The sequence below is a fragment of the Pinus tabuliformis genome, chromosome 3_1, assembly GCF_031772625.1.
Source record: "Pinus tabuliformis cultivar Carrire ecotype Pingquan chromosome 3_1, CPIR1, whole genome shotgun sequence".
In the NCBI taxonomy this organism is placed as follows: domain Eukaryota; kingdom Viridiplantae; phylum Streptophyta; class Pinopsida; order Pinales; family Pinaceae; genus Pinus; species Pinus tabuliformis.
This window is the reverse complement of record NC_142301.1, coordinates 196,130,547-196,153,096: the sequence shown is the minus strand read 5'-3', so window position 1 is coordinate 196,153,096 and position 22,550 is coordinate 196,130,547.

Genomic DNA, 22,550 nt, shown 5'->3' with positions numbered 1-22,550 from the left:
AGTATTCATGGATCTATGAATTTATTTTTCTATAAGACAACTCGTCAAGGTCGGCCAACAACCAATTAAAACCCCAGATGTGCTCAACGTTTTAGTATAAAAGTAGTTGACTTGTGAGTCACTTCACACACTCTATATGAATTTATCTCCATTTTCTTTGGTTTTAGTGGAAGATAATATAGGAGTGGAAGCCCTAGATGTTGGAGGAGGAAAGAGGTTGTCCTTGCTGCAGCATATAAGGCAGGCTAGCAAAGTGATGGAAGGGTTCTATGCATGGAACTAAAGGAGCTTAAGGAAGGTAGCCCTATGCAGTCCTATAGGTAGCCCTAACACACTCCTAAAGGCAGCCCTAATGCATCCTAAAGGCAGCCCTAATGCAAGCCCAAGGCATCCCTAAACGTTTTCCTAAAGAAGCCCTAACGCAGTCCTAAGGTAGCCCTAACGCAGTCCCAAGGAAACCCTAAACATTGCCCTAAAGGCATCCCTAACATAGTCCTAAGGCGTCCCTAAATGTTGTCCTAAAGGCAACTCTAACACAGTCCTAAAGGAAGCTCTAACGCAGTCCTAAAGGAAGCCCTAACGTAGTCCTAAAGGCAGCTCTAATGCTATCCTAAGGAAGCCCTATTGCTATCCTAAGGGAGCCCCAACCTATGCTATCTCAAGGGTATCCTAGCCTCTATTAAGATAAAGATAGACATTTTCCTAAACATACCAATGGTGCCCTAGCCACAGGTATATTGTGCCCTAAATGTAGGCCTAATGCGGCTGAAAGGGAGGATTGTTTTGAGGCCTAAAACAAGACACCAAGTTACTGAAAGGAGGTTGAGAGTAGGCCAAGTTGAAGGAGGGTTGTTTAAGGAAGCAAAAATGTGATATGTAGATGACAACGTGGGACTATGGTAGGCTGCAATCCTAACCACTTCAAAACAAGGACATCATGGAGAGTTTGAGGGCTCGAACAAGCCCAGGACATCAATGCTAGTAAATGGGATAGTTGGGTTACATGGTGCTAAGACACATGGGACAACAGCAAGGTATGGCAAGGCTAAGGGGACAATAGCAAGGGGACAATGACAAGCCATAGCATGATTGTTAGGGACAACAACTACAACAATATTTCCAAGCACTAGTGGCAAGGGACAATTTCATAGTAAATGGGACAACAAAGGAATGCTAAGGCAAACATGGGACAATAGCAAGCATGGACAACATGACAAGAATGGTGTTGCAAGCACATGAGATATCTTGTATGTCAACATGGATCGCCATACCACATGGGACAGTAGTGTAGCAACATGATGCAGTAATGGAACATGGGACAATTGTGGAAGCATGGTTCAACAATGGAACATGGAACAATAGTGTAGCATAAGGTACAACAATTTGATGTGTACATCATGGTCATGAGGTCCATTATTGTGATCTGGGTGTAGCACAGTGAGGTACAACATGATGAAGAGATGCAGCACAATGATAGGTGAAGGAGTCACCTTGGAGAATCAGTTGAAGCAGCATGTCATCAAATAATCTCATGTATCATCTTCTTAGATATGATCTATGCTCTTATCTAGATAATTCAAAGCATTGACTTCTATTGTAAATGTACTCTCTCTCTCTCTCTCTCTCTCTCTCTCTGTTGAACTATTGAAGAACATATAAGACAAATTGATTAAGGGTTTCAACACATTAGAGTTTTTCCATGGGTAGCACCACATCTTGTGTTCTCTTGTCTTGGCTTGTCTTAAATGATTTATGTTTATGTTCTATCTGTAGTTTACTTTAATGTTGATGTGATTGCTAATCTGGAAATATATTGAGCTAACTGTGAAAATTGAAATAAATTTCTATAAGCATATAACATACCTAAAATTAACAATATGTCTTGCATTCAATTTGTTTCATTGAAATAGTTTTTGTTCTCTATCAATAAAGAAGTATTCTCTCCTAATCACAAATTTCATCCTCACAAACGAGTGATTGAGTTTGTGTAGTGGCACGCTCAATAGCCACTGAGTTTGTGATTCATGACCTTCCCTGAGCACTTGTCACAGTTAGTCACAAATCGCAACTGCAAGCCACACTGAGTTAGCATTTCTCACTGAATATTTGACCTACTACTTCCCTAGATCCAACACATGCGATAAGTGTAGTGCACATTTCCTCATTATGATTTCCCACTTGTCATCATAATGTTTTGTCATATGCTTGGTGATGTGATTGGTTCATCTACCCTTTCCTTCAAGTAGTTATACATGCACTTGCCCTTTATGTCAATTACAGGCTCAACAATGATGATCTTTTTCACTATTGGAGAATGTAACTAAGTTCAATCTTCATAATTTGTATCATTATGTATTTTATGTAAAAATAATAAGAAAAGAAAAAGAAATGTTATTATTTTTTTTCTAGACAAGCATGTTCTTCATGCTTTTAAGAGTTTATGAGTTAAAAGAGTCAAATTCCTATTTTGACCTATTATAAAGAAAAAGGAAAAATAATTAAATATTTCATTTTCGGTTAGAAGCCCCTCTAGGTGCCAAGTTTGCCTAGATGTCAACTTGGCCTTCCCTAATGGAGGCATATTCGTACCCCCTCTAAATAGTACAAATAGAAGGAATATGGAGATCATTTTGGACACATGTAGTTGATGATTTGTGATCTGAGATATCACATAGAGCATATAAAGGAAATCGAGGGCCTAAGTCTAAAAGAAAGGATAGCTTCATGAGCTAGAATATGTGGAAGATATGCCTTGGTATGTCTCTTTTTGTTCGTGCCTTGTTGATGGATCAGATGGACAGGAGGAACGTCTGATTTGGTATCTATACGAAGACGTTTTTTATGGTCATTGGTCTTGGATATCTCATTTGATCTGATTTTATAAGAAGATATTTTTTGTATTTTCCCTTAGAGAGGTTTTTGTTAGAAAAATATTATATATGACATAGAAATGAAAGACATATAATATGTGGAAAAACACAAAACATAAAACCAGAGAGACACAAAATACGTGGTTCACCCAGTTTGGGCTACGTTCCACCTCGAACAGCCAGTCCTTCCTTTCTATTATCCAGTAAAAGGAAGAGACACAACCTATAGCAGATTCGTTGTAATATCCTATGTTTTCTCTCATAGTCTCACTCTCTGTTTCTCACTCTGAGAATACACATCTATATCACAGCCTCAATACAATACCCTCATACAAAGAGAAGGGTTGCCTTCTAGGGCAAAAACCCCTAAACTAACATAAATTCTACCATGAGATCATCCGCCTAATGAACAACCCAGATTGACTAGAAATTACTATACTTTTACAAGGAATTTTACAATCTTCTTGTGGTATACATCAGGTTGGAACAAAGACCTCTAAATAATCATTCTCCACAACCAACAGTTTTTAGTGGCTTGGAGCCTATATATTTTCTTCTCTGTTTTCTTGTGATGTTCACGTTTACATTTTGATAATTGTTTGATGAAGAATAACATAATTATATTAATAAAAGTCCAACTAATCTCACAAATGGTTATCAAAGTAAAGAAAATATAATATATTTGTGTACCTCCTGATTTTCCAACATGGGACCAAAGCTTGAGGTTTGTACAAGGAGACTTGAATATTGCATCTGGGTTGGATTTTGGATTCGAATTCTATTTCTATGTGATTTTTCTAGGCACTCAAGCTCTATGGAAAACCTAATGAAAAGATTTGATCCTATCTGAGTTAATGATTATATGTTTCACAATATTTTGTGGTATACTCCTTTTACTGCTTTATTTTATATGTCCTTGCATGTATCTATTGCTATAAAATGTAAATTATCAACAATTATAACTTATGTTTTTCAACCTTGATACTTTCTTGTGAAACTTAGTTATCTTCTTTATGCTCTTCACTTAGATTTGTTCATGAAACAATAACAATAAAATAGGACAAAAATATAGGCTCTCAACTAGGGAAAATCCCCTCCAAGGGGAAAAATCGAAAAATCTTCTCTTCATACGATCTGCTTCAAATGAGATATAGTGACCCAATCCCTAGACCAAGGCCTTCTCACAGTAACAAGTAACATTTCCTTGAGACCTTAAACTGCTTCTTCCTTGCAACTTTGACTTGCCAAAAACTACCCATCTACTTGAGCCAACAACTTCACCTTAGAAACTACTGTACTATTGGAGATTCCATGACTTTCTAGACTAAAAAATAATTCTTTTTACAATTAAAAATTTACTAGAAGGGTCTTATAAATATGATGTTGAATAATTTGACTCATGACAATAAATCATGATACCTAAAAAACCTTAGAAGCACAAAGAACATGATTTTACCGAAAAGACCAGAAATACTAAGCATGAAACCCATGCTTTTATAACAATATGTTTTCTTTTATTTGATTTTTTGTTACATAGGATACATATTGAAATTATTACAACAATTATGAATACTAAAACTAGGTACATTTCCAACACTCCCTCTTAAATAGGGAGGCATTCATAAGTGTACAACCAATACAACATAACATCTAAAATTGAAGAGTTATCAAGAAGAGTCGGATTGATAAGCCATACTACAAGCATCATCAATATGGCCAACAATGTCCCTAAGGCCTAACTAGAGAATGTCCTCTTTAATTCAAGAGAATTATGCTTGGAGGCTTTATGTGTGGTACTACAGTACCTCTCTAAGGTACATACCCATCTCGATGTCCAAAAGTTATGTCCTTCTAGGACTATTCTTATCTTGGATCTCTTGAGTCCTCAAAAAATATCAATCTCTTCGAACACTCTTTTCTTGGATTCTTTTCCTATCCTCAAAGAGTGTCGGCCCCTTTCCTTTCTTGGAAATTATACCCTCAATGAAAACACATATGCTTATCCAATCAAATGATATCCTCTCTTCATCACCTGAAGAGGAGAATGCATATGTGATATCAATAATCACTCCCTATCAAACCGAGAGGACATCCCTATTCTCCCTTAATCTTGAGAATATAACCTTGCTCATATTCAAGGAGACTCTTTTGTTCCCTCTCAAAACTAGAGGAGGTTCCAGACTTCCTTCCAATAATGGAAGCCAACACCACAATATTTATAACTTGTCTTAATCTGCATATAAACTACCAATTTTCCATAGATACATGGTTCCCTCTTGCCTTCACATCTCTTGGATTGATCCTGCTTCTCTTTGAGGAATCATGGAACCATATCCACTGTTCGTTCTTGTGATAGGATCTAGGTCATCTTTCTTGCTCATCACTTTTAATATTTGACATGAATGCATTGTATTTAGCCTTCCCAAGCTTCTATCTAATCATGGCTTCTATTGAATTTCCATGATCTTGGGTCTAGGATAGAACATTAGAATCTAATATTTGCACAATGGAACAATATAAAGCATTAGATCACACATTAATAAGCATAAACAACTTTTTAAAAAATATTTTACAAATATGTACAATAACCCAATCTTCATTATATTAAACCAACTGAGTAATATAATATTTTAGGGCTCCCATACAAGGGATACAAGATATAATGACAATCTCGGTATAGTCTCTATGTTGTATCTCACCCTGCCAGTCCTTTGCTCTCATTTTCCTCTCTATTTTCCCCTTAGTCCATCAAGAGACAACACATGGAGTCTCCACAAGGGTTACCACCTATCACTACTACAAGTCGCTTCTACTTCAATGAACACGTGCTGATCCAATGTGCTCTTCTAGGCTATCCAACTCCTAAGCTCCAATAATCCTTCTAGTAGATTCTTTCATTCATCAAAGAGATACACATAGGCTCAATCCTTCACCCAACCTTTAGTTGTCAAGCTCTCATTATGAGTTCTTGTGAAGGGATACTTTGGGCCATCAACACACTTCCCTCCATGAGTCTAATGATGCCCAATCAAATCACTATGAGATCTTCTCCTAGATGAGGCTTTCAACCATTGACACAAGCCTCCCAATCGGTTCCCACAAGCTACTACAACGTTATCCACACTAGAACCTCCAACTAGAAACAAACTGAACATAAAATCAACATCACCATACCTCAAATTTGTTGTCAAATTATTGTCCCTTCCTGTGTAAACTCGGCCTATACCCAGCTTGCAGAAACCTAGTCCACAAAAATGAACTACCTACAGAAACAAAGTCTGTGGAAACAAACTTCCTGTGGAAATCTAGTTTGCGGAAATGTACTGCTCGCAGAAACCTAGTCTATGGAAACACACTTCCTATGAAACCTAGTTTGTATTGACTATCCAAAAATCTATTATCAACTTCAAAAATTCATAACTCACTAAGGACAACTCGGATTTTGATGATTTGCAAACGTTGTATTCGCCTCATACACTCTATCATATCCATCCCTTCATGTCCAAAATTCTCCATGGTTTTTTCCCAATCATCGATGGGTGAAAACCCCCAACTTTGGATTCCAAGCCACAAGTGACTCTTGTAGTGCTTCACTTGTAAAGCCCAAACCTTAGGGATTGGAGGACCTCCCAAGATACTCAAAAATCAACACTCCCTCTTAGAAAGGGATGTACTTCCAATAATAGGAATTAACTCAACATTGTTGTTATAGACATATTTCGGCATTGCATCGCCAATCACATATGTCCATAAACCAAGGGATTCTAAGTCCCTAAAAGTGTTGTTTCATGCCCTAAAGGAGAAAGGTCAGCTGATTACATCATCCCCAGAAGTTCTCCATGAAAAGCTACTCAAAACTGGTCAAAGCAGGACCATACAGACTGCTCAGTGCTAAAGGTGTGATGCATCTCACCTGCCACATGAAAAACGTGTGATGCATACTGGAAATCCCTTCTATAGGGTGTGATGAGCGAGAGCAAACAAATGGCACAAGCTTTGTTTGCTAGGTGGAACCCAAAGAATCTTCTAGAAGCTGCTCATTTGACACTTGCCTCTCTGAGTTCGCCCAGGGATGAGTAAGAGATCTAAAATCTCCATGTGGAACCGAGAACTATCAGAGAGATGACACTAATCAAAATCTTAGTTGTTGACTCAACCCCTGCAAATATCTATAAATGGATCCCTCATCCAAGAGATCCAAAGGTTTGGTAATTTGCAAAGAGGGTGCTGCTGGTTTCTCTTTGAAGACATTGTTCGGTGATCTTGATTTGTGTGAGGTGAAGAGGGCTTTCAAGCCGGAAGGATGGCGCTGGGTCAGGCCAAGTGGTTGTAATCCTCTCTTCTGTCACTTTTACTAATAAAGCTATTTGAGTTTTCCTCCATATTCTTGTGTATCACTGAATACTGTGTTTGTTATATGCATTTGTATGGTCAATATATATCTGATCCTATATTGTTTCTAGTGAAAGATCTTATGCTTTGATGGTTACGTTGCTGTGAATCTACAGGTGCTCTTTGAAGCTGGACAAGTACAGAAGTAGTGGCGAGATTCTGTCAAAGGGGAAAGGAAACAAGCAAGGACCAAGCAGAATACTGAGATTGGTACTTTCTGCTTCTTTCTCATCTCTCTCTTGTAAAGGAAAAAACAAGTGACTTTAATCTGTTTGTTTCTAAGATAGCTACCCGTCTTAGTGGGAGCGATTAGTTTGATTGCTTGTCTCTATTTGTTTGATTCATAAACCACAGACGGAGCCTGAAGTCAAGCCAGCTAGCCTTAGAACTGCATTTACTATGCAAGTGCAAAGTAGATCAATGCTGCTTCAGTCAATCTTTGGGTTTGTTTATGAACTTAACAATTGGCTTGCAAACATCCTAAGTGCCTAGAGGTAGATCAGCCCTATACTTTGTAATTACTGACTATCATTTGCTCGGCCTAAATCCCGGACCAAATTGCAAATTGTGACCAAAAACCAAATTAAAGTCTCATCCCTGGACCATCACACCCTGCCTTCCTAGAAATTGGATGCATCACACTCCCGTGTGCAGTTGGTAGGTTGCATCCTATTTCCCTATGTTATAGGTGCGATGATCATACAAGACTAGATCTGCCTCCAGATTTTGGTTTTTTCTTCACTGTCTTCAGTATTATTCAGGAGTTTTGTTGTCTGTGACCAGTAGACCACTATTGAAACCCCCTTCTTTGCATCATCCAACCTCTATTGTACAAAGAATTGTGAATGTTGTTATGTATTGTGCGCCATTTACAGTTCTCTTTTACAGAGGAGTAGCTTAATTGAACTATCGTCTTTTGATTTGGAAGTGTCGCAAGTTTCATTTCCAGTCAAAGAAAAGAATCCTACTATTCTTGATAGTCAATTGTATTGTTACTCTTATATTTGATCTGAATCTATCAGTATTTCAAGTGTCGAAAGTGGTTTTCAATTCAAAATTGCAAAGTGTCCTCTTGCCTTCCTGTAATTTTTTGAAAAGAAAATCATTAGTACTGTCACTTTGAAAGAAGAAATAATTTAGATTTGTATTTAGCATTCTTTTTGTCATTCACACATTAAGAAAGCGGAAAACAAATACATGCACGTGCATTTACATCTAGACTGCTTGTTGATTTTGATTTAGGACAACGCATCTAGTGTGTGCTCTCTACTCTATGTTGAAAGGATTTCATTTCTCTTTCCTTAGTAGCTAGGATTTTCATTGCGAAAATAAGATTAAACGACTGTTTATCATCTTAGATTGCATTTTAGGAATTGTATATCTACATCATGCGGTGAACCTAGAAGGCAAATTTCTTAAGAAAGATCAACTGTAAAATAAATTTAATGAACATAAAAATTCATTGGAACCTAACGCACAACATCTAGAAGTCTAGGCTAGAGACATATTCTGGCGTTGTAAAGCCTGGTAACTGTTGCTTTCATCGTAGGTTGGGTGATTCCTCCTCTTTGAGATGATAAGTGCTAGTACGAACTTGTGCTCCCACGTACTATCAAGTATATATTGGGAGACCACAATAGGCTATATCCTTTATCCTTAAGAAGCAGTGTCTGCTGCCCTATCAATTGCAATGCACTGAACACAACATTCAGGAAGATTGACTGTCGTACCGTAAAAAGTATTCTGCAGTTTTGCGATTGGTTTGGTAATCCCTATGTTTAGATTTCCAGAGTAGTCTATTTCATTCCTTTTCAGACTCCTTAAAGGAAAAGGTCCATTTGAGCACTTGTCACTTCAGGCTCATTAAAAATTGAAGGTGACTAAAGTCATATTTATCTTTTTCTCGACTCTTAAAAAGTGAAAAAGCAAGTTGTGTCAAAGCGTCTAAAATATATTTTAATCGGAATAACATCACTATTCCCTCATTGGTCTTAGGTTAAAAAAATGGAGTCCGCCAACCAAGGATTTCCCCTTGGGGGAAGTCCTAGTCCTTTCTCCTCTTGGGGAGAGATGTTGGTGCACCCCATATGGCCAAATTGTCCCTTCCAGGACTGACGATTGGCGTGCCGGTATGGCTATTCTCGACCTCTGTCATTCAAAGCACCATATTTCCTAAAAAATCAAATCAACAGCTAGATGATACCAGAGTTTACCCCCAACCTTCTACTTTGTTTTTCTCTCCCTCTCCTTCTTCCTCTTTGCTTGGTAAAGATAGTAAAAATAAAAACCAAGTAACTAAGAAGGAAAAGAAGGGGAAGGAGAAGAAGAAGAAGGAGCCAACGACAAAAGGGGGAAACAATGCATCGTCTAGCTAAAATCCACATAATGCACCATCCAAACCTAAGTCTCCATGTGTAATTTGCAAAGGGGACCACTATCATCGAGATTGTCCTTGCATCTCACAGATCCTAAGGGACTGGTCTCCCCGCTTACACAATCTGGTGTCGTCAACCTCTGACGATCATGTTGAAAGTACACTATCAACTAGTGAAAGTGAATTCACCGGACAAAAGGGACAATCTAAATTTCCCTATAGACTTTGTGAAGGCAATCATGCCCTCCACCGTTGTCCCTTCCTGGATGAAGCTAAAAGAGTCTTGGATAATCGTCCTACATCACTGCAGCGACTCCCGCCTGGGTATAAGAAACTCTTGCCAAATCCATTGCTAGTTGAAAATTCGACTGAGCCACCTTTGGAGTTGGTCGAAGCACCTATCATTGAAGATAAACCCTTTGAGTCCACATCAGACCAAAGTCAACAGGCCGAGACGGCAGTCAACCCCATCTTGACTTCAAAGGATTTACCTTCAGATGATATAGTCATTGAAGAGAATGAGAACGACACCATTCAAATTCTTTTTGTAAACATAGACTCCGATGAACACGGGGGAAATCTGCCCATTCCTTTACCACAGGAAGGAAATTCATCAGAGTTGTATCCGGCCATTTATTCGATCCCACCTCCAAGCACCCTAGTCGTTTCCTTTGATTGGAATCTACTAGGCAAACCCCGTTTACAATCTAATGTACCATTTTGAATCATAGTGTAAACTTACAAAATGGTCATGATTGGTACCATCATAGATGAAGGGGCTTTTGTGAGTATCCTTTCCTCAACTGCTTGGAAAGCGCTTGGGTCTCCAGCGCTTTTGCCTGAGATTTGATATCTAACAGGCTTTGATAAAGGAACCAGTCGGTTGTTAGGGATCCTTCCAAATTTTCCTATAACTTTGAGAAGGAAAACCATTTATCTAAATGTAGTGGTAGTCCAAGTACCTTTAGATTACAATCTACTCCTTGGGCACGACTACGTTTATAGCATGGGATCCATTGTCTCCTCACTCTTTCGAGTAATGTGTTTTCCGCATGAAGGCAGAGTGGTCCAGCTTGTAGACCAGCTTTCATTCCCCAGTTCACACATATCTAATAGTCAAATTCCATCCCTAACAGTTCTTTTTGCACAAGGAATGCCTCATCAATCTCTAGTCTATCCACCTGATGAGCACGAGTGATTCGGTGGTCAAGATTGAAACCCAGGGGGGCATGCACCCTAGCCTACTTCGGCGAGAAAAATTTAGGTATAGGGTAGGTTTCCGTAGAGGATATATGACTGGTCTCACACACTCGTCCATTTAGGAAAATGGGATTAGACTGGAATAAGATACCTCTGTTAGAAGGTAGGCCTTTCCCGATAGAACAAATGTTTTGTCTGCAAATTGAAGGGTAACCTGGAAAGGTAGGCCTTTCTTGATAAAACAGTGTTTTTTTCGTAAATTGATGGGTAACCTTGGAAACTCTACTTTGCTATACCTGGAGGCATGCAAAATGTTTGCATGAAAGTGAAAAGCAACCATTTATTTTCTTAGTTTGTAGGTTCTTAACCCTTTAAACTCATAGGATTGATCGTTCCTAGCTTACATAATAAAATGAGTCGGACCATAATTTCGAATGGTGCAAGCTTCTTAAAAAATGAACCTATCGATGAGACATCCTTATTATATGACTGGCATGAGTAGTTTTACGCCAAGTTCAAGCTCGTTAAAAATTAAACCTAGAAATGAGCATATGTTCCACCAGAGTTTAAGCTCATTATAAAATGAACCCTCCTCTGGTACAAATAACCATTGTGAATGCATTATCATCAACTTTTGAACCTTGGTCGTGTTCTTACCATCACCTCCATTCTTCTTTTTCCGATCATTCACCTCCATTTGATTGTTTACCCCTTTTGAGGAACAGCTGTGACGAGTGATCCTGTTAGCCACCTTTTTACATTGCCATAATTCGAAAGTTCCAAACCTTACCTAGAACCAATTGCTATATGAAAGACATCACTCGTTCCGCAAAAAATGAGTTTCCTTTAAGCTCTTTTCATCTGACTCGTAAAATATGAAAAGATTGCTGAGCGATTGGCCTCTCTAGCTCATTAAAGTGATTGGAAGTGTTATCCTTCCTCTAGATTTTAATCTTTTTGGACCTGAGGGATTATTACACAAAAAGATCGAGTGTTTGTCTTGTTCGGCTCGTTAAAACTATCGAAAATTCACCCCTCTAGCATTGTTTTATAATTTTTTGGACTTAAGGGGTTATATTACGAAAAAGGAATATTGGAGTCTTCTTTCCATCTCTTTTTAGAATCTCTAAAATTGAAAAGGACCGAGTTATCCTTGTCTTTAAACTCATTAAAACAATAGCGACAAACTTGTCCATTCAGAAAAGAGCAAGTTTCACTGTCGCTAAGCTCATTAAAACATAGTGACGGGTTTGCTCGAAGGGAAAATTATAGAACAAGCATATGTTATCCTCCTCAAGCTTGACAAAAATAAAGAGGTACTAGTCAGAAATGACTGGAGAAAATTGGGAAGAAAATTTAAAGAAACTTTATTGGTAGAAAGTCGCTCTTGAACATGACCCTTTCACTCCATCACCACGATTGAGTCGGGTTGGGTTATTACGTTCACCGATCATATCACCATTGGCCCACCGTACCATCCACTTTTGGGGTTAACTCTACCAATCCATTTCAGTGTCGCAAATATGTTCAAGAGAAGTCACTCAGATAATTCACCTACCCAGCTTGTGTCGCATCTGCTACAATCCCTTCACGCTTCATTCTTTCATGACTGCCACCCTGAACCTTGTATCATCATATCATTTTCACCTCTACAAAATCATTTTCTACGTTCTGTGTCATAGATGTGGGATCCATTAATTCCTTCCTATGACGGGTCACTTCTTGTCGACATCAGCTCATTATCCAAGAAGATGACCTAGGGACAACCCTTCCAGTACTTTGAAGCTTGCATGCCCCAATGGCAAGTTTCTCACTTCCGGTGATAGGTTTACACTAATGGCCTTCGACCGAAAGACTTTGCGTGGTGTTTGATATTAACTCATGTTTCACACCACGTGAATTGCACTACAGTACCTTGAGGGTCATCATCATCATCGGTGATTCTTCTCGTGCCTGTTAACAGTTTTCATCATTGAATGGTAATCAGGCGATGTCTTTCCATGTTCGACATCAGAACATCTTATCACATGGATCGACTTGTACTTCGGGCGAAGATTGAATGAGTTTTGAAGACCCCGGATCTAGTTTCATCCATCCGGGCTGCGATATAATTAGGAAAATAGAGACATCAAATGTACATCATTCTTGCACAGATAATCATCATAACTAAGGGATGATGGCTCTACCAGAATCATCAGTCTGCACAGAAATGGTTGTCTATCCTATGTACATGAAAATGAATTTATCAAGCTGAGCATGGGAATGCTCGCCTCAGCTAGATCATGAAAATATTTGAAGATAATGTATTGTATTGTATCCTATTACAGGTCACCTTCCAGTGCGAAAAACCTCGAATCCTCATTATAAAGCATTTCACCCGACATCAAAAGATTTATGACCTCATGCTTTAGGGGGCAACTGTTATAGACATATTTGGGCACTGCAACCCCAATCACATACGTCCATAAATTGTTGGCTTCTAAGTCCCTAAAAGTGTTGTTTCATACCCTAAAGGAACAAGGTCAGCTGATTACATCATTTCCTAGAAGTTCTCCATGAAACGCTACTCAGAATTGGTCAAAGTAGGACCATACAAACTGCCCAGTGCTAAAGGTGCGATGCATCTCACCTACCACATGAAAAAAATGTGATGCATAATGGAAAGCCCTTCTATACAGTGCGATGAGTGAGAGCAGACAAATGGCACAAGCAGTTTGCTAGGTGGAAACCCAGAGAATCTTCTAGAAGCTTCTCATTTGACACTTTCCTCTCTCAGTTCACCAAGGATGAGTAAGAGATCTAAGATCTCCATGTGGAACCAAGAACTATCAGAGAGATGACACTAATCAAAATCCCAAAAGCTGACTCACCCCCCCTACAAATATCTATAAATGGATCCTCATCCAAGAGATCCAAAGGTTGGAATTTGGTAATTTGCAAAGAGGTGCTGCTGGTTTCTCTTTGAATACATTTGTTGGGTGATATTGCTTTATGTGAGGTGAAGAGGGATTTCAAGCTGGGAGGATGGCACTAGGTCATTCCAAGTGGTTGTAATCCTCTCTTCCATGACTTTTACTAATAAAGCTATTTGTGTTTTCCTTCATATTCTTGTGTATCTTTGAATACTGTGTTTGTTATATGCATTTGTATGGTCAACATATATTTTATCCTATATTGTTTACAATGAAAGATCTCTATGCTTTGATGGTATTACGCTGCTGTGAATCTACAGGTGCTTTTTGAAGCTGGACAAGTATGGAAGCAGTGGTGAGATTCTGTCAAAGGGGAAAGGAAACAAGCAAGGATCCAACTGGAAAACTGAGGTTGATACTCTCTGCTTCTTTCTCATCTCTCTCTCGTAAAGGAAAAAACAAGTGACTTTAATCTGTGTGTTTCTAAGATATCTACCCATCTTAGTGGGACTAGTAGTTCTGAATAGACACTAGATTTCCTGGTAACAATTGTCATTACTACTTATAATGCTCACCCAAGTCTTAGTGTTCATCACTACAATGATCCTTGTAGCATGAACTATGCCCCTCTCGGAAGTGTTGCTATCACTGTGTTGACATGGTGAATTTTTGCTATTCCAACAAGGGGAAATAATCTGATTGCAGACCCCAATTAGATATAGTTTCGTTTGGAATGGCTAGTTCTAACGGGTTTTAAAGGACCCCGTAAACTGTTATATGTGTTGAAAGAATGCTTATTGGAGGAAGATTTCAATTAAATCAACAAAGAGAAACAGCTAACCTATAAGTATCAAATCCTATCTACACTAATTATAACTACTTATGCCAATCCTAACTATTCTAATCTATCCTACAGAAGCATAACAAAAGAGATTAAACATCATATATGGATTCCAAGTAGAAATGAATCAATAACTGGTTCATAAATGAACAAGGTTGTATTAAAATATTGATTGCAATCTAATTACTTATACATGAATGCACATTCCTTTCGATACAAATAACACTTGGTACTGATGTTTAATGGAGTTTCAAATCATCAACCTTTCATGAGTTAAGCATGCTATTGAATTATATTTGAATAATTAGGAATAACCATGAACTATATGTTATCAATTTGCACAAAGTAAAACACATTTATCTTTATGGTAGCAACAATGCTCTGATTCCAAACACGTGAAAGAAGAGAGAATAAATTTGAAACAAAAGGCTCTTTATCAACCAGACAGTCTTCTTTATTGACAATAAATCAAAATTTGTTCTACCCAAAAAAAATTCCTCGTCTCCTATGTTGGGTCCCTATAATACTAGTGATTACCCCATTACTATTGTAGTTGTACCCCTTATTAATATTGTTGTGCCCCTATTGTTCCCATATTGTTATTACTATACCCCATAGAATCCCTATATTGTTATTTTTGTGGCTTTATATTATTATTGTTAGGTCAGCTAGGTTATATTGTGATTCCTTAAACTCCTATATATAGAAAGGAGGTTTTTCATTTGAATCATCAAAGAATTGCTCATTTATGTAATGTAAAGGAGGTTTCCCCTCGAAGAGGCTGAATTCTAAGGCGTTGATCTATCTTTTCCATATTTTTCCTGAGCTGGTTTTATAAAATTTGGTATCAGAGCTTTGGATTCTAGGGTTTCGCTACTCCAAAAAGGTTATCGAGACATTTTCACTATAGATTTTTTTCTATGACATTTGAAAAGCAAAAAAAAAAACCTATTTGAGATGAAATTGTACTAAAGCTCGAGTCCTCATAACTTTCTCTCTGAGCATCAGATTAAAATTTTATAAGAAGTTACAAAAAGAGCATGGATTGTAGTTTCTTGTATATATTTTTCAGAGCCAAAGGTTGAAACAGTGACACGTGGCACTTCATACAAGTTCGCTCTTCTATAAAGGTTTATAGTTAGGTCATCTTGGGATATTGTGCATAAAACTTCCTTGGAGAATCAAATTTGGATCAGACTAGTGGCATTGGGAAGAGGACACAGAGGGCTACTACAGGTTGTAATTTCAGAATTGGATGATCCGAAATTGCAGAGATACATTAGACTCAATATCAAGCTTCTACAAAGTCAAAAAAAGGTGTGTAGTTTTCTTTTAATTTTTGCATAAGCTTGGTTTGAAAAATTAGTTTGAAGGAATTAAAAGGGCATAGTAAAGCATTATTATCGGTAATTGATGCCCAGAGGAAAGAAAATTCAAACACCTAGTAAGAAACCTAAAAGCTCTAGCATGACTCATGAATAAGAGGAAGAAATGCAACATGATATATCAAAATTACGAGACCAAGTGCAACAAGTGTCACTTGCACAAAAAGCAACAGAATATAAGATGGATGGTTTAAGGAAAGATGTAGAAGCTAAGATGGATGGTTTAAACAAAGGTGTAGAAGCTAAGATGGATTGTTTAAAGAAAGGCATAGAAGCTAAGATGGATGGCATGGAAGCTAAGATGAATGGCATGGACGCTAAAATTGATGGCATGGATGATAAGATGGAAGAATTGAAGATAAATATGAATAAGTTGCTACAAGAAATGATCACTAATGGTGAAAGGGTAGTAAAGGAAACTCATGATGAGAACAAAGGAAATGTTAATCATGATTCCATAGACTCTAATGTTGGATCAAAGACCCACCATATTCCAAAAATTGATATGAGGAAGTTTGATGGCAAGGATCCCTCAACATGGATATTACAAATGGAGCAATTTTTCGATCTCAATAATGAGCAAAACACACAAAAGGTACGTATTGCAACTTTATATTTGGAACCAAATTATTTTGTATGGTATCAATGGCTTTTCTCTCGTAAACAAATTATCACTTGGGAAATTTTTATGGAAGAATTGACAACACATTATAAGGATACAAAAAGCAACACTTTTTTTAGCCATTTGATAAGTCTCAAACAAAAGGGTTCAATAATGGAGCACATTGAGGAGTTCCAAAAATTGAACATAAGGGTAAAAAATATTCCATAGGAGCATAGGGATGATGTCTTCATAGGGAATTTAAAGTATAATATTCAACATGATGTTCACCTTTGGGAACCCGATTCATTAGAGAAGGCATTCAGGTTAGCAAGAAAAATGGAAAGCAAAATTATGGCAACCAGGAAGCATACCACTCACAACTATAAAGATGGAATTGTTGTTTCCACTAGTCTTCCACAACAAATAAGGTTCAGACCATAGCAATTGGAAGAAAAAAGAGCAAAAGGGCTTTGTTACAGTTGTGATAACAAATACACTAAAGGTTATAAGTGTGCTGAGAAGAAATTATTCTACATAGATTGTGAAGAGGAAGAAGAAAAGGAGCAAGAAAGGTCAAAAGAAGAGGATATACTCTAGGAACAAAGCCTAGATAAAGAAGAAATGAATCCGACCATATCTTGGCAGGAATTACCACTCCTCAGACCATCAAGATAGAAGGACAAATCAAGAAGAAAAAGGTAATAGTGTTGATTGATTCACGAAGTACCCACAATTTTATTCATTGTAAGGTAGCAAAAGAATTGAATTAGTTCTTATATCCAGCACCAGAGTGTCAAGTGATGGTTGCAAATGGAGGAACAATAAATTTCTCTAGCAAGTGCCATAATATCAAGCTATCCATGGGAGAATATGTATTGACTAGCCCAATTCTTTCCATTCCAATGGGAGGTGCTGATGTTGTACTAAGAGTCCAATGGCTACAATCCTTGGGTACAATAGCTTTTAATTTTCAAGAACTTTTCATGAATTTTTTTGTGGAAGGAAAGGAAGTTGAATTAAGGGGTATTGCAAGGAAACCGGGAAAGATAATCAGCTCTAACGGTATGACAAAGATTCTAAAAAAGGAACAAAGAGGTGTAATTGCACAATTATGTTCGCTAGATGTTTCCACATTGGAATCATCTATTTATCCAGATCTCCAAAAAGTATTGGACAATCACTCCAAGGTATTTGAGACTCCCAAAGGTCTCCCACCTATTGTTGATCATGATCATGCTATTTATCTGATTCCAGGAAGTGTTCCTCTAAACATTAGGCTATACAGATATCCCTATGCCCAAAAGATTGAAATTGAACGTATGGTTGCAGAAATGCTAGAGGCTGGTATAATTCAACCGAGTCATAGTTCTTTCTCTGCTCCAGTAGTATTATTGCATAAGAAGGATGGATCATGGCGCATGTGTCTGGATTATAGGGAGCTCAACAAGCTCACTGTTAAAGATAAGTTTTCCATTCCTGTCATTGATGAATTACTAGATGAATTGCATGGATCAATTTACTTCACCAAGTTGGATCTTCGTTCAGGATATCATCAAATCGGGATGATGACTGAAGACATTCTGAAAACAGCATTTAGAACTCATGAGGGTCATTATGAATTTTTGGTCATGCCTTTTGTCCTTACGAATGCACCTTCAACATTTCAAGGTTTGATGAATCCAATTTTCAAACCATTCCTTATAAAATTTGTGTTAGTATTTTTTGATGATATACTAATCTACAGCAAGTGTTGGAAGGATCATGTTGAACATGTTGATAGGGTGCTACAATTATTGGAGGAGAAACAATTATATGCAAAAAGATCCAAATGTTTCTTTGAGTACAAAAAGTGGAATATTTGGGTCATATTGTATCTCATGAAGGAGTTAAGGTAGACCCTAGCAAAATTAAATCCATTAAGGAATGGAAAATCCCCACATCCATAAAGCATCTACGAGGATTTCTCGGGTTGACAGGTTATTACTGCAAGTTTGTTAATAATTATGGGAGAATAGCAGCACCTCTAACAACATTATTGAAGAAAGATGCATTTTCATGGACTCTAGAAGCAACAAAGGCCTTCGAACATCTTAAAGAGGCAATGTGCCAAGCACTAGTCTTAGCTACACCAGACTTCACAAAAACCTTTATTATGGAATGTGATGCTTCAGGAAATGGAATTGGTGTTGTTTTAATGCAATATGAAAGACCCATTGCTTTTTAAAGTCTTCTAATCAAGGGAAAGTTTTTACACAAAGCTATTTATGAGAAGGAAATGTTGGCAATACTCCATGCACTTACGAAATGGCGACCCTACCTAATGGGAAGACACTTCAAGGTAAAAACGGATCATGATAGCCTTAAATAATTTTTAGAACAAAGATTATCCTCTGAAGAGAAACAAAAGTGGGTCACAAAGATGTTGGGTTATGACTTTGAAATAATCTACAAAAAAGGGAAGCAAAATGTGGTGGCAGATGCACTCTCAAGAAAGGATGAGGATGTGGAAGCATTGTTGTGTGCCATTTCTATTATCCAACTAGATTGGATAAATGAAGCAAGGGAGGAATGGAAGAATGATGAAGAAGTGTGGGCACTTATTTGAAAGTTACAACAATATTCCAGTACGTCTAATACATTTAGCTGGCAAAATGATTCGTTATGGTAAAAGATCGCTTATACCTCTGTAAGAATTCCAAACTAAAAAGAAAGATTCTTATGTAATTGCACACTTCTCCCTTAGGAGGGCACTCATGATTTTTAAAAACTTAACACAGGGTTAAGAAGGAATTTTTTTGGGATGGCCTTAAATCAGATATTCAAAAGTTTGTGACGGAATGTTTGGTTTGCCAACAAAATAAAGTTGAAACAATTAAGACATGGGTCTATTACAACCTTTAACCATTCCAAGCCAATGTGGGAGGAGGTTTCAGTGGATTTTATCACAGGTTTACCCAAGTCTAATGGAAAGAGTGTCATCATGGTGGTAGTTGACAGACTTACCAAGTATGCACACTTTTGTGCATTATCACATCCATTTAAAGCTGGTACAATTTCTACTGCATTTATGGAAACAATGCAAAAGCTACATGGAAACCCAAAGATTATTGTAAAGTGATAGAGGTTCCATTTTCACTAGAAATTTTTGGACAGAATTATTTTCTTGTCTTGGTACTCAGTTAGCTCATAGCTCATCTTATCATCCTCAATCTGATGGGAAAACTGAGATAGTAAACAAATGTTTGGAAGGATATCTTCATTGCTTTGTATCTTATAAACAAACAAATGGGTGAAATGGTTGCCTCTGGCTGAATGGTGGTATAACACTTCCTTCCATACAACAACAAAAATGACCCCATTTATGGCACTTTATGGGTATTAGCCACCATCCATCACATCATATTTAAGAGAAAATTCTAAGGTTCAAGCAGTGGAACATCACATCAAACATCAACAACAAGTCCAACTCTTAAAGGATAACCTCGTGTTGGCACAGAATAGAATCAAACAACAAGCAGATCAACATCGCAACAAAAGAAGTTTTGATGTAGGTGATTGGGTATTCCTATGGCTACAACCATATAAGCAAATGTCCCTCAAGAAAGCTAAGAAGGATAATAAATTATCACCAAAGTATTATGGTCTGTACAAGGTGTTGCAAAAGATTGGTACTATAGCATACAAATTAGAGCTTTCCGCAGCTTCTCGATTGCACCCAATTTTCCATGTTTCATGTTTAAAGAAGGTTATAGGTGACAAGCTCCCAATTCAAACAATATTACCAGAACTTGACAAGGAAGGAAAAATTATATTGGAACCGGAAGCAATCACAGAAACAAGAACTTGACAGCTACGAAATCAATCAATTTCGGAGTATCTTATCAAGTGGAAGAACTTATCTGCTGAAGATTCCACATGGGAGGATGAGAATTTTATACAGAAGCATCCAGAACTACTCAAGCGTTGAGGACAACACTTTTTTGAAGGAGAGGGGCATGTTGGGTCCCTATAATACTAGTGATTACCCCATTACTATTGTAGTTGTACCCCTTATTAATATTGTTGTGCCCCATAGAATCCCTCTATTCTTATTTTTGTGGCTTTATATTATTATTGTTAGGTCAACTGGGTTATATTGTGACTCCTTAGACCCCTATATATAGAAAGGAGGTTTTTTCATTTGAATCATCAAAGAATTGTTCATTTATGTAATGTAAAGGAGGTTGCCCCCTCGAAGAGGCTGAATTCTAAGGCATTGATCTATCTTTTCTATCTTTTTCTTGAGTTGGTTTTATAACATCCTATCTGGAGGTAATACTTATGTTGCTGGAAATGACTCTCGGTCTTCCCTTAACTTTTGGCCTCCCCCTTGTTCTCTTCAACATACAAATCAAAATACACAGATGTAGAACAACCCATGTCACTGCTGACAAGTAGAAGGCATATCTATTGTGATGCGTCCTCTTCTAGGGAAATGAATGGATGTTTGATTAATAGAGAATGACTGTGTGTCATCTCTTCACACATGTATTAGTCAGGTGTTATCCCCTATCATTTCTTGAAGGAAACTGTAGACACCGTGCTCATCATTCCCCATCTGACATGATTGAAGGTTTGTTTGGAGGTAATAACATCTTGATGTATCTGCGTTGTGCTTTCTGTTGACGTGGATTGTGCCTCTATTATGCACTATCATGTTTCATATCCTTTTTTGCAAAACATGCCTTTGCAATATCGACACCAGCGGTGGAGAGGTGTCATCTTGATATAATTTGCCTTTATCCACTACCGGGTCCACTCGAACTCACCTGCAGAAATAATTCGCATGAGAAATATGAAAAACATGCTCACAAACAACCTTGCATTTAGCCACATGCATCCGGGTCTATAGTCATCGTTGGGTCTGGTAGACAACGACATGCCTTATATATAAGCCTCGAACCACGCCAATTATGATATGCGATGGGGCTCCAAACCTGAAATGTATATATTGTAGTTAATAAATCCATCAAGTCCGACAAACAGTGGCATGCCATATATATATATAGCCTTGGCCTGGCTCATTACGATATACGATGGGGGCTCCAGACCTAATATATCTATATATATATATATATATATATATATATATATATATATATATATATATATATATATATATATATATATATATATATAGATATATTATGGTTAATAATGCCATCAAGTACAAAGTATAGTGGTGAACATTATGCCTTAGAGTTGATTGCGATAGGCGAAGAAGGGTGAGTTATGAATGCTTGTGAAGCATTTCCACTGTAAAGAGTTATAATGGAAATAAAGGTGTGATAGAAGTTCTTTGAGGGTTGAAAACATCTCGATGGAGGATATGAGTGAAGGGCTAGAAATGGCTATAGATGAATCATGAGGCAGATATTTATTAAGGGGGGCTTAACCATTTAGAATTTAAGATTTGACATCATGAGTTAAAGTCTTTGGGATAAAACAGATTATTTGGAGAGGTGAAAGATCAACTTTTAGGGGACCCATTCAAAATTGCTACCAAGGTAGGTTTTAATAGGGTGGTGATTGTGGCCACAACAAATGGTGAACCGTTGGGCGAACCAGTTATCTCTATTTCTAAATAAACCTTGGATCAATAGAAGTTCAGGGTGTTAAGATAAACTTGAAATGAAAAATGTATAGACGGACAGGCATGGGTTCCACTTCAACATTAATTGCTATAGGTGGGATAAAGACAAATGGCTTCTACTTGGTGATAAGGCTTTGATAGGCATTCTCCAATGGTAGTATTATGGGATTAATTGACCTTCCTTTACCTATGTTCTACTTTCAAAAGTCCTTTCAGAGCCATAACTGGTTTGTCAATACCTATTTAGGTGTGTGCCTCATCTCTTTATTGCTCATCAAACTTGATGTAGATATGTTTATCTGCACTTTATATAAAAATTTCAGAGCTATATTTTCATATG